This window comes from Cervus elaphus, chromosome X (genome assembly GCF_910594005.1).
Source record: "Cervus elaphus chromosome X, mCerEla1.1, whole genome shotgun sequence".
Classification (NCBI taxonomy): Eukaryota; Metazoa; Chordata; class Mammalia; order Artiodactyla; family Cervidae; genus Cervus; species Cervus elaphus.
In genome coordinates this window covers 54,866,225-54,875,611 of record NC_057848.1, presented here as the reverse complement: position 1 = coordinate 54,875,611, position 9,387 = coordinate 54,866,225, and the positions used below count along the sequence as shown (strand labels likewise).

General features: G+C 39.8%; 1 pseudogene; it reads left to right on the top strand.

Annotated features, from left to right (window-relative positions):
- The first annotated feature begins 7,785 nt into the window (after window positions 1–7,785).
- Window positions 7,786–8,095, top strand: LOC122690316 (annotated as a pseudogene).
- Window positions 8,096–9,387: the final 1,292 nt, after the last annotated feature.

Below are 9,387 nucleotides of genomic sequence, written 5' to 3'. Positions count from 1 at the left end.
GAAGTGACAAATAGAACCAAGGGATTAGATCTTGACATAGACAGCGTGCCTGAGGAACTATGGACAGAGGTTCATTACATTGTATAGAAGGCAGTGATCAAGACCATCCCCAAGAAAAAGAAATGCAAAAAAGGCAAAGTGGTTGTCTGAGGAAGCCTTACAAATAGCTCAGAAAAGAAGAGAAGCGAAAGACAAAGGAGAAAAGGAAAGATATACCCATTTGAATGCAGAGTCCCAAAGAATAGCAAGGAGAGATAAGAAATTCTTCCTCAGTGATCAGTGCAAAGAAATAGAGGAAAACAATAGAATGGGAAAGACTAGAGATCTGTTCAAGAAAATTAGAAATTTCAAGCAACCATTTCACACAATGATAAAGGACAGAAATGGTATGGACCTAACTGAAGCAGAAGATATTAAGAAGGGGTGGCAAGAATACACAGAAGAACTATACAGAAAAGATCTTCATGACCCAGACAACCATGATGGTGTGATCACTCACCTAGAGCCAGACATCCTGGAGTGTGAAGTCAAGTGGGCCTTAGGAAGCATCACTATGAACAAAGCTAGTAGAGGATACCTCATACTTTGTTTAATACTAACAGTGATATTGTCCCTGATATTTTTTTCTAAAGGGAATGCCTCTTAAGGTTTCTTCATAAATTATGAGGTACATTGCAAGTTTTTGATATATCCTTTACCAGCTTAGTAAACTTTCCATCCCCATCTAAAAAAAACTGAGCTTGGTATCAAAACGTGTATTTACTACATCAGCCCACAAGTTCAATATTTATGTTTGATAAAACCAATATCCACCAGAAAGACTCAAAGCTACCTATGCCTTCTCAGTAGAATAATTGTCTAGCAATTTCACCACTGCCCAAGGACCCTGTGTAGTATATGCAAAGGGTGAGGTGGCAGATAAAGTAGAGAGAGGGGAGATCAATGAAACACAGAGGAATCAAAAGAAAAGCATTAAGAATCAAAAGAATGGGTCACTTGACAACACATAACCTCAGTGAAGCAGTTTTGAACTTGGATTACTGGATCTCTCTGTGTCTTTGACCCTTTACTTGGATCACATTTGCTCAACTATGACCCAACAGAAATGGCCATTTTACCCACCTGAAGCACCTTGAGTAGTGGGAAAAAAATGTTGAATTTGGATTCTGGTCTCAGCCCCATCACTGTGGAAGCAATTCACAGTTTCTCTGGACTTCAGCTTCATCCTGTTAAAAAGAAGGTAGGGGGATTAGGATTTCTGGAATGATGGAGCAAAGAACTCAGTTAACCCTCTCCAGCAAAATAGCAAAATGTTGAAATTTATATAGAATAATCATTTAAAATCTTGGGATATTGTCTTCAGTTCAGTTCAATTCAGTCACTCAGTCATGTCCGACTCTTTGCGACCCCATGAACTGCAGCACGCCAGGCCTCCCTGTCCATCACCAACTTCCGGAGTCCACCCAAACCCATGTCCATTGAGTTGGTGATGCCATCCAACCATCTCATCCTCTGTCATCCCCTTCTCCTCCTGCCCTCAATCTTTCCCAGCATCAGGGTCTTTTCAAATGAGCCAGCTCTTCGTATCAGGTGGCCAAAGTATTGGAGTTTCAGCTTCAAAATCAGTCCTACCAGTACACAGCAAGTAGAAAAACATTCACTGAAGAAAGGTCTGCAAGAACAGCAAAAGCCTTGCTCACCCCCTCACAGTTCTGTTACAGAAGCTCTAATTTGAGTACATGCCACCAGGAAGACAGGAGCTCCCTATATCCACAGTTTCCAGTGTGGGGCTTGACCAGGGAGGGTCAGGATGCTGGTGTTTCTCATCTCCCTGGCATCATGTTGTAAAACTCTGTTCCAGTGTGGCCAAAAGAACTGGCTTCTTCTTCCCCCCACCAAGTCCCCACTTGTAGGGTGGAAGCTCTACCCCAGGTACAGCAAGCCAAGGATACTGACCTGAATCACCCCAGCTTGCTCACAGGATGAATGTTTTGAGCCTAGAGAGGCAAATGAAGAAGATCAGAAGTTGCCACAACTGCTAAGTATCAATCTCATAGGGTGAGGATGTCCACCTGGGAATATTTGCCTGGCCTCTGCTTCAATGTAGTGGCATAGGGATTCTTTCCAGAGGGAAAGGCAAACTATGAGGGTGAAGAGCTCCAAAGCTCTCATTCAAAAGGTGGAAAGAGTGAGAGAACTCTCCAGGGCACTTTTTATAAGGGCACAAACCCTGTCCATGAGGGTTCCATCCTCATGACCTAATCACCCCAACATCTCTGCTTCCTAAGATTATCATTTGATGTATTAGGATTCCAACATGTGAATTTTGTGGGGACACAAACATTCAGACCCCAACATGCAAATTGAAGAACAGAATTTTTGAATGAAGAAAGTTGAACAGACCTTCAGAGAAGTGTGGAGCATCATTTAGTACACCATACTACTGCTGTTGTTTTTAATCATCTCCCTACTGCTTTCACTTAATGCTGGTTATTTCCTTAAGACTGAGGATGAAAATATACAAACAGTCATGCTTCCTAATTTCCTATAAGAGAAATAGTTAAAACACAACTGTTTCATGACAGGCTTAAAAGGACGAGAGTTGATTTGTTTGTTACTTGTAGCAATGATTGCCTCATATATTTGCCAATTTGTGAACTGAAGGAGCAGTCCCCTTGGGAGTAGAGCTATGTTGTAGATTTCTAAAGCTAGCATTTGGGAACAAATATGCCAAAATTTAATTCATATTTCAGAATTTTAGGTAAGCAGAAATTTAATTGTTGCAGTTATCTCTTACAAATTTTAATAGCTGTTATGTATTTATTGTCACCTTTCTAGAAATTATTTATTGTGTTTAAACATATAAAACTGAATAATTAGAATAATTATCTCTAACCAAAAAAACAAAAGGTAAGGCATGAGAGAAGCAAATTATTTCTAGACTCCTCCCCTAAGTCACTTTCAGAGTCCTATTTTAACAGTTTACCCAGAGACAGGTTTAAGAGTACCAGTTTTGTTGAAGCCAGGTTACCTAACAGCTCATCCTCTCAAATTACTGACCAAGGACTGGTCATTTTCAGAAATGGGACTGGAAACAAAATGGAAAACATTATGCTCCATTCCTTCTATAAAATTATAATTCTGTCACACATAGACCACTATGTGCAGGTCTGGGGAAGATTCAAAACAGGAGCGTGAAATGAGAAAGTTTGCTCATAATTTTATGTAAGGGAGAGTAGCAGAATGACATACCAAAGAGAAAAGGTGCCTTCAATATGAAAAGCAAAGGAGAGTGTAAAAAAATATATGAAACTTAAAATGGCACTGTGTTGTATAGAGGGCCACCCACCACGGGATTGTCACCAAATCCTGGAGTATTAGCAGTCTAATGTGCTGTGCCTTATGTGCTTAGTCACTCAGTCGTGTCCAACTCTTTGCGACCCCATGGACTATAGCCCACCAGGCTCCTCTGTCCATAGGATTCTCCAGGCAAGAATACTGGAGTGGGTTGCCATACCCTCCTCCAGGGGATCTTCCCAACACACGGATTGAACCTGGGTCTCCTGCATTGCAGGCGGATTCTTTACCATCTGAGCCACCAGGGAAGCCTTAATATCTCATTCTAGAACCTGGAGAAGGTGTTAGGATACATGAAATTAAAATGAAGTAGTAAAAGAAATGACAATCAGCATAGAATAGAGGTTAAGAATACAAACTGAAGTCATTCTGCCTGGTTTCAAAGCTTGTATGGACAACTTACTAGGTGTATGACCTTGGGCAAGTTACTTACCCTCTCTGTGAAATGGAGTGACAATAATATCTACAAATATTCTTTGTTATGAAGATTAGAAGAGTCAATACTGCTATAAAAAATAGGCTCTATAAGTGTAGTGTTCATCACTCAGCTGTTTCTGACTCTGTGACCCTATGGACTGTAGACATCAGGCTCCTCTGTCCATGGAATTCTCCAGGCCAGAATACTGGAGTGAGTAGTCATTCCCTTCTCCAGGGGATCTTCCCAATCCAGGGATTGAACCTGGGTCTCTTGCATTGCAGGCGTTTCTTTACCATCTGAGCTACCAGGGAAGCTCCAGTAAGCTCTATGGAAGTACTCAAAGAATTAAAAAAATAGTTTTAATAATGATGACTTTATTTTTTCAGAGAACATTAGGGTTCACGTATCACTTCTACAAATATTATCTTGGTTAATACCCTCCCCTCTGGGGTATGTGTAAATAATCCCATTTTAGAGGTGAAGAAACAAAGTGCCAATAATGACAACAATCACTAACATATATACAGTATCTATCGTGTACCAAGCACAGTAGCAATCCCTTTACACTTGAGTGTGTGCTCAGTTGCTCAGTCGTGTTCAACTCTTTGTGACCCCATAGACCATAGCCCTCCAACATCTCTCCATGGGATTCTCCAGGCAAGAATACCAGAATGGATTGCCATTTTCTCCTCCCAGGAATCTTCCTGACCCAGGATCAAAACCACATCTCTGGCTCTCCTGCTTTGGCAGGTGACATCAAAATATGGTCATGCCTAAAACTTTATCATTCTAAACACAGGTATTAAAATGAAGGCAAATAATGCAACTAGAGATTATCATACTAAGTGAAGTAAGTCTCCTGTGGCTTTCTCTTTAATCCTTAAAATGTCTCTACAAGGTAAGGACTTTCCTACATATGTATATGTAACATATATGTATGTTGTGGTGGCTCAGACGGTAAAGCATCTGCCTGCAATGCGGGAGACCTGGATTCGATCCCTGGGTGGGGAAGATCCCTGGAGAAGGATATGGCAACCCACTCCAGTACTCTTGCCTGGAAAATTCCATGTACAGAGGAGCCTGGTAGGCTACAGTCCATGGGTTCGCAAAGAGTCGGACACGACTGAGCGACTTCACTTCCACTTTCTTTCTTTCATACACATCGTATTACATATATACATATCATATATGCACAAAGACATTATTTTATATGCATATTATTTGTCCAAGTTATTTGAGAATAATTCATAGACATAATGGCCCTTTATCCCTAAATACTTAAATGTAAATTTCCTAGGGGTTTCCCGAGTGGCCCAGTGGTAAAGAATCTACCTGCCAATATAGGAGACATGGGTTCAATCCCTGGGTTGGGAAGATACCCTGGAGAAGGAAATGGCAACCAACTCCAATATTCTTGCTTGGGAAACCCCACAGACAGAGGAGCCTGATGGGCTACAGTCCATGGGGTCACAAGAATTGGACACGACTTAGAGACTAAACCACCACATAATTTCCTAAAAGCAAAGACAGTATCTGACAAAACAACAGCACTATGACCAAAATCAGAAAATTAACATTGACACTATTTTTTACCTGTCTATAGACCTCATTAGAAAAGTCCCTGATGCTGGGAAAGATTGAGGGCGGAAGGAAAAGAGGGTGTCAGAAGATGAGATAGCTGGATTGCATCACCAATGCAATGGATATGAACTTGTGCAAACTTTGGGAGATGGTGAGCAACAGGGAGGGCTGGCATGCTGCAATCCATGGGGTAGCAAAGAGTTGGACATGACTGGGCGACTGAACAACTACAGAGCTAGTTCAGATTTTGCTACTTGTCTCAATAATGTTCTTTTTAGAAACAAAAAAACATAGAAACACATGGTGCATTCATTCAGTTGTCATGTCTATTCAATCTCCTTTAACCTGAAACACAATCTTTTATGTTTTAAGACTTTTTAACAGCACTGACTAGATAGAATATCCCTCAGTTTGTGCTTATCTGAGGTTTGATGAAAGCTGCTCAGTTGTGTCCGACTTTTTGCGACCCCAATGGACTTTACAGTCCATGGAATTCTCCAGGCCAGAATATTGGAGTGGGTAGCCTTTCCCTTCCCCAGGGGATCTTCCCAACCCAGCAATCAAACCAAGGTCTCTTGCATTGCAGGCAGATTCTTTACCAGCTGACTCCTATTTATATTCAGATTAGCATTTTGGGCAGGAATAACTCTGAAGCGAAGTTGGGTTCTTCGTGCATCTTATCAGGGGACACATGATGTTGATCAGTGCCATTAGTGGTTATGTTAACTTTTTAAATTTACTTTTTAGTGAAGTATAGTTGATTTGCATTGTTGTGTTGATTTCTGCTGTACAGCAAAGTGATTCAGTTATATACATTTATAAATTATTTTTTATATTATTTACCATTATGGTTTATCATAGGATATTTTTTTCAATTATTTTTATTAGTTGGAGGCTAATTACTTCACAACATTGCAGTGGGTTTTGTCATACACTGACATGAATCAGCCATGGAGTTACAAAGCCCAGGTGGGATGCATGAGACAAGTGCTCGGGCCTGGTGCACCGGGAAGACCCAGAGGAATCGGATGGAGAGGGAGGTGGGAGGGGGGATCGGGATGGGGAATACATATCATAGGATATTGAATATAGTTCCCTGTGCTATACAGTAGGACCTTGTTGTTTATCCATTCTATATATAATAGTTTGCATCTATCAACTCCGAACTCCTACTTCATCTTTCCTCCATCTCTCCTCCCTGCTGGCAACCACAGGTCTATTCTGTATGTCTATGAGCCAATTTCTATTTCATAGATAAGTTTGTTTGTGTCACAGTTTAGGGGCTTCCCTGGTGGGACGAAGGAAGTAGATAAAGAATTATTTACCTGATGGTAAACTATCTGCCTGCAATGCAGGACACCTGGGTTCCATCCCTGGATCGGGAAGATCCCCTAGAGGAGGGCTCGGCAACCCACTCCAGTATTCTTGCCTGGAGAATCCCATGGAAAGAGGAGCCTGGCAGGCTGCAGTCCATGGGGTCTCAAAGAGTTGGACAGGACTGAAGCGATTTAGCACAGAAGTATGCATGTCATAGTTTAGATTCTACATATAAGTGATATCATATGATATTTGTCTTCCTTCTGGCTTCTACATTTATTAGTTGACTTCCTATTCTAAGAAGGATCTTCCCCTTCTCCTTTTCTTATTTATTATATTAATATGGACTCATGGATTCTTATTTTATTTAATGAAATAAAATCCTTTACTGTCACTTATTTAGAAACTTGAATTATCCTTCATCTGGTTGGTGGAAGTCCCTAACAAATGGTTCCTGTTTCCTTTTGACATATACCCTTCATGCTTTTGACAGTTTCCTACTTTCTGGCACACCAAGGTATCACAGACTCATCTTGCTTTTTTTTCCTGCCCAGCCTTGAAATCAGCCATTCAATGACTTTGGGTTCCTTTGAGCATTTGGAAATACTGGGCATTAGATGTGCACAATGTTTCTTGGGTGTTATTCCTTCTAGGCCCCCTCTGTGAGCAAAGCTAGAAAGTAGACACATATATTCACCCATATACATCTATATCTATTTACATATCTATGTATTAGCATACATTAGGTCACTCTAAATCTGATCCAACAATACATGGTTCATTCTATCTTCCCCATCTTCTGCCATTTGTAACTTCCTTCTCCAACAACGAGAAACCTGGCTGACTTTGTCTACAATATATCTATGTATTTGGTCAATCCTAGAATACACAGAAAGTAATTCAGTATGGCAAACCCATGCCTCTGAGTAAAAGCAGCCTACAAACTAGAGTTTAATATTTTTTTTAGGATTCTCTCCATCTTCACCCTGAGGTCATTGTCCAAATATTGTGTTCAAAAGTTACTGGAGGGCGGAAGGAGGGACAGACTGGCATCGCCGCTTCCCAAAGTATCTCTGCACTAAGCAGCCTGTAGGCTCCGGGCACACGCCAAGATGCCCCAGAGGAGGGTCAGTTCAGTCCAAAGTGCAGTGAAGAAAGAGCCCAGAGATGTGCGAGGTTGTGAGTTAAACCTGTTCCTGCAAATGTGAAAATGAATCCCCAGAAGGCAGCAGGAAAGGCTAAATCCTCAGGCAAGGAAGCGCAAACAAAAGGGAAAAGGGAAACAAATGGCAAACAGGTTGAAGAGACTAACTAAGGAGCTAAAGACTGACCTGCCAGAAAAGAACAGAGACCGAGCAGAATCTGGCCTCTCATGAAGCAGGAGAGAAAGAAGCCAAGTCGGATAATGAGTCCTATGAATGAAACTTGTATCTCTGCACTGTCATAGGACTATTTTTCTCAACTATTTTGAAAATGCAAGCTTTTTTTTAAATAGCCTTAGAAACCTTCTTAAGAAGGGAATGCCTCTCCATCCCATTTGTTAAGTGCAAATGTTTTTATTCAAAAAGTGAAATCATTTGCTGTGTGGGTTTTTTGGTTTTGATTTGCTTTGGTTTTTGTTTTGGTACAAACAAAATGGTGGAATGTTGAATTATGGGTGGGTTTGACTATCTTAGGTATACATCTAATATTTTATAGATTGAGAGGAGGTAGATTTTATATCCTATAATACAAAGTATGTAAAATGGCAATTTGGAACCACAGTCATGCATTTAACATCTTCATCATTTTAATAATTTCTACCCCATTTTGTTTTTAATAGAATTGCTTCTTAAAGAAAAGCACTCCTTAACCTTGGCTTTCCCTGTCAGAATTGTGTGCACTTTGTAATGTATTTTTGGTTGTGATAGTTTGGTTTTCCGAATAACTTAGTTATATGCTATGAAAGATAAAAATTCATGTATGTAGTGTGTATGATATTAAATTTTGAACCAGTGAGACACAGTGCAGCAGCTTACCAAACTTTTGAAGGTATTGGTACTTGACACCCTTTTAAGGAAAATTTGCCTCCAAATTTTAAGCTGAAAATCACTTAAATAACTATTCAGAAAAAAATTACAAGTACATGGCTTTGTATATTTTTGGTGCATTCATCAAAATTTGAACAAATTGTTTATCATATCTGCATACTGATCTTCAAAACAACCAACAAAACTATAAATATTAACAAATTAATAAAAAAGTTATTTGAATTAGTGTAGTTATGTTATTCATTAAAAATAAAATCTACTACATCTGTTACTATTCATGTCCCATTGTAGGGTTTTTCCCAGTCCTTGTTGATTTTATTGATTCTCTGTTTCTGAGTGTGTGCAACATTAGCATGGTTCCAAAAGTTAGAAATGTTCACAAAGGAATCCTCAGAGAACTGTCACATTTACTCCATTCCTCTCTACCTTTTCCACCATGTTCCCACCCACCCTAGAGGAAACAGATCTCTTAGTTTCTAGTTTATTCTTCTTGTGCGTTTTGCATAAATGACCAGATGCATGTACAATTTCTTATTTCCCCTTATTTCTCAAATAAAATGTAGCATATTGCAAAGCCGTTTTACACTTTGCTTTTTTTAACCTAACACTATCTCCTGGAAATCACCCCACGTCAGTTCATAGAGATCTTCTTCATTATTTTCTGAAAATTTTTATTTTATGAAA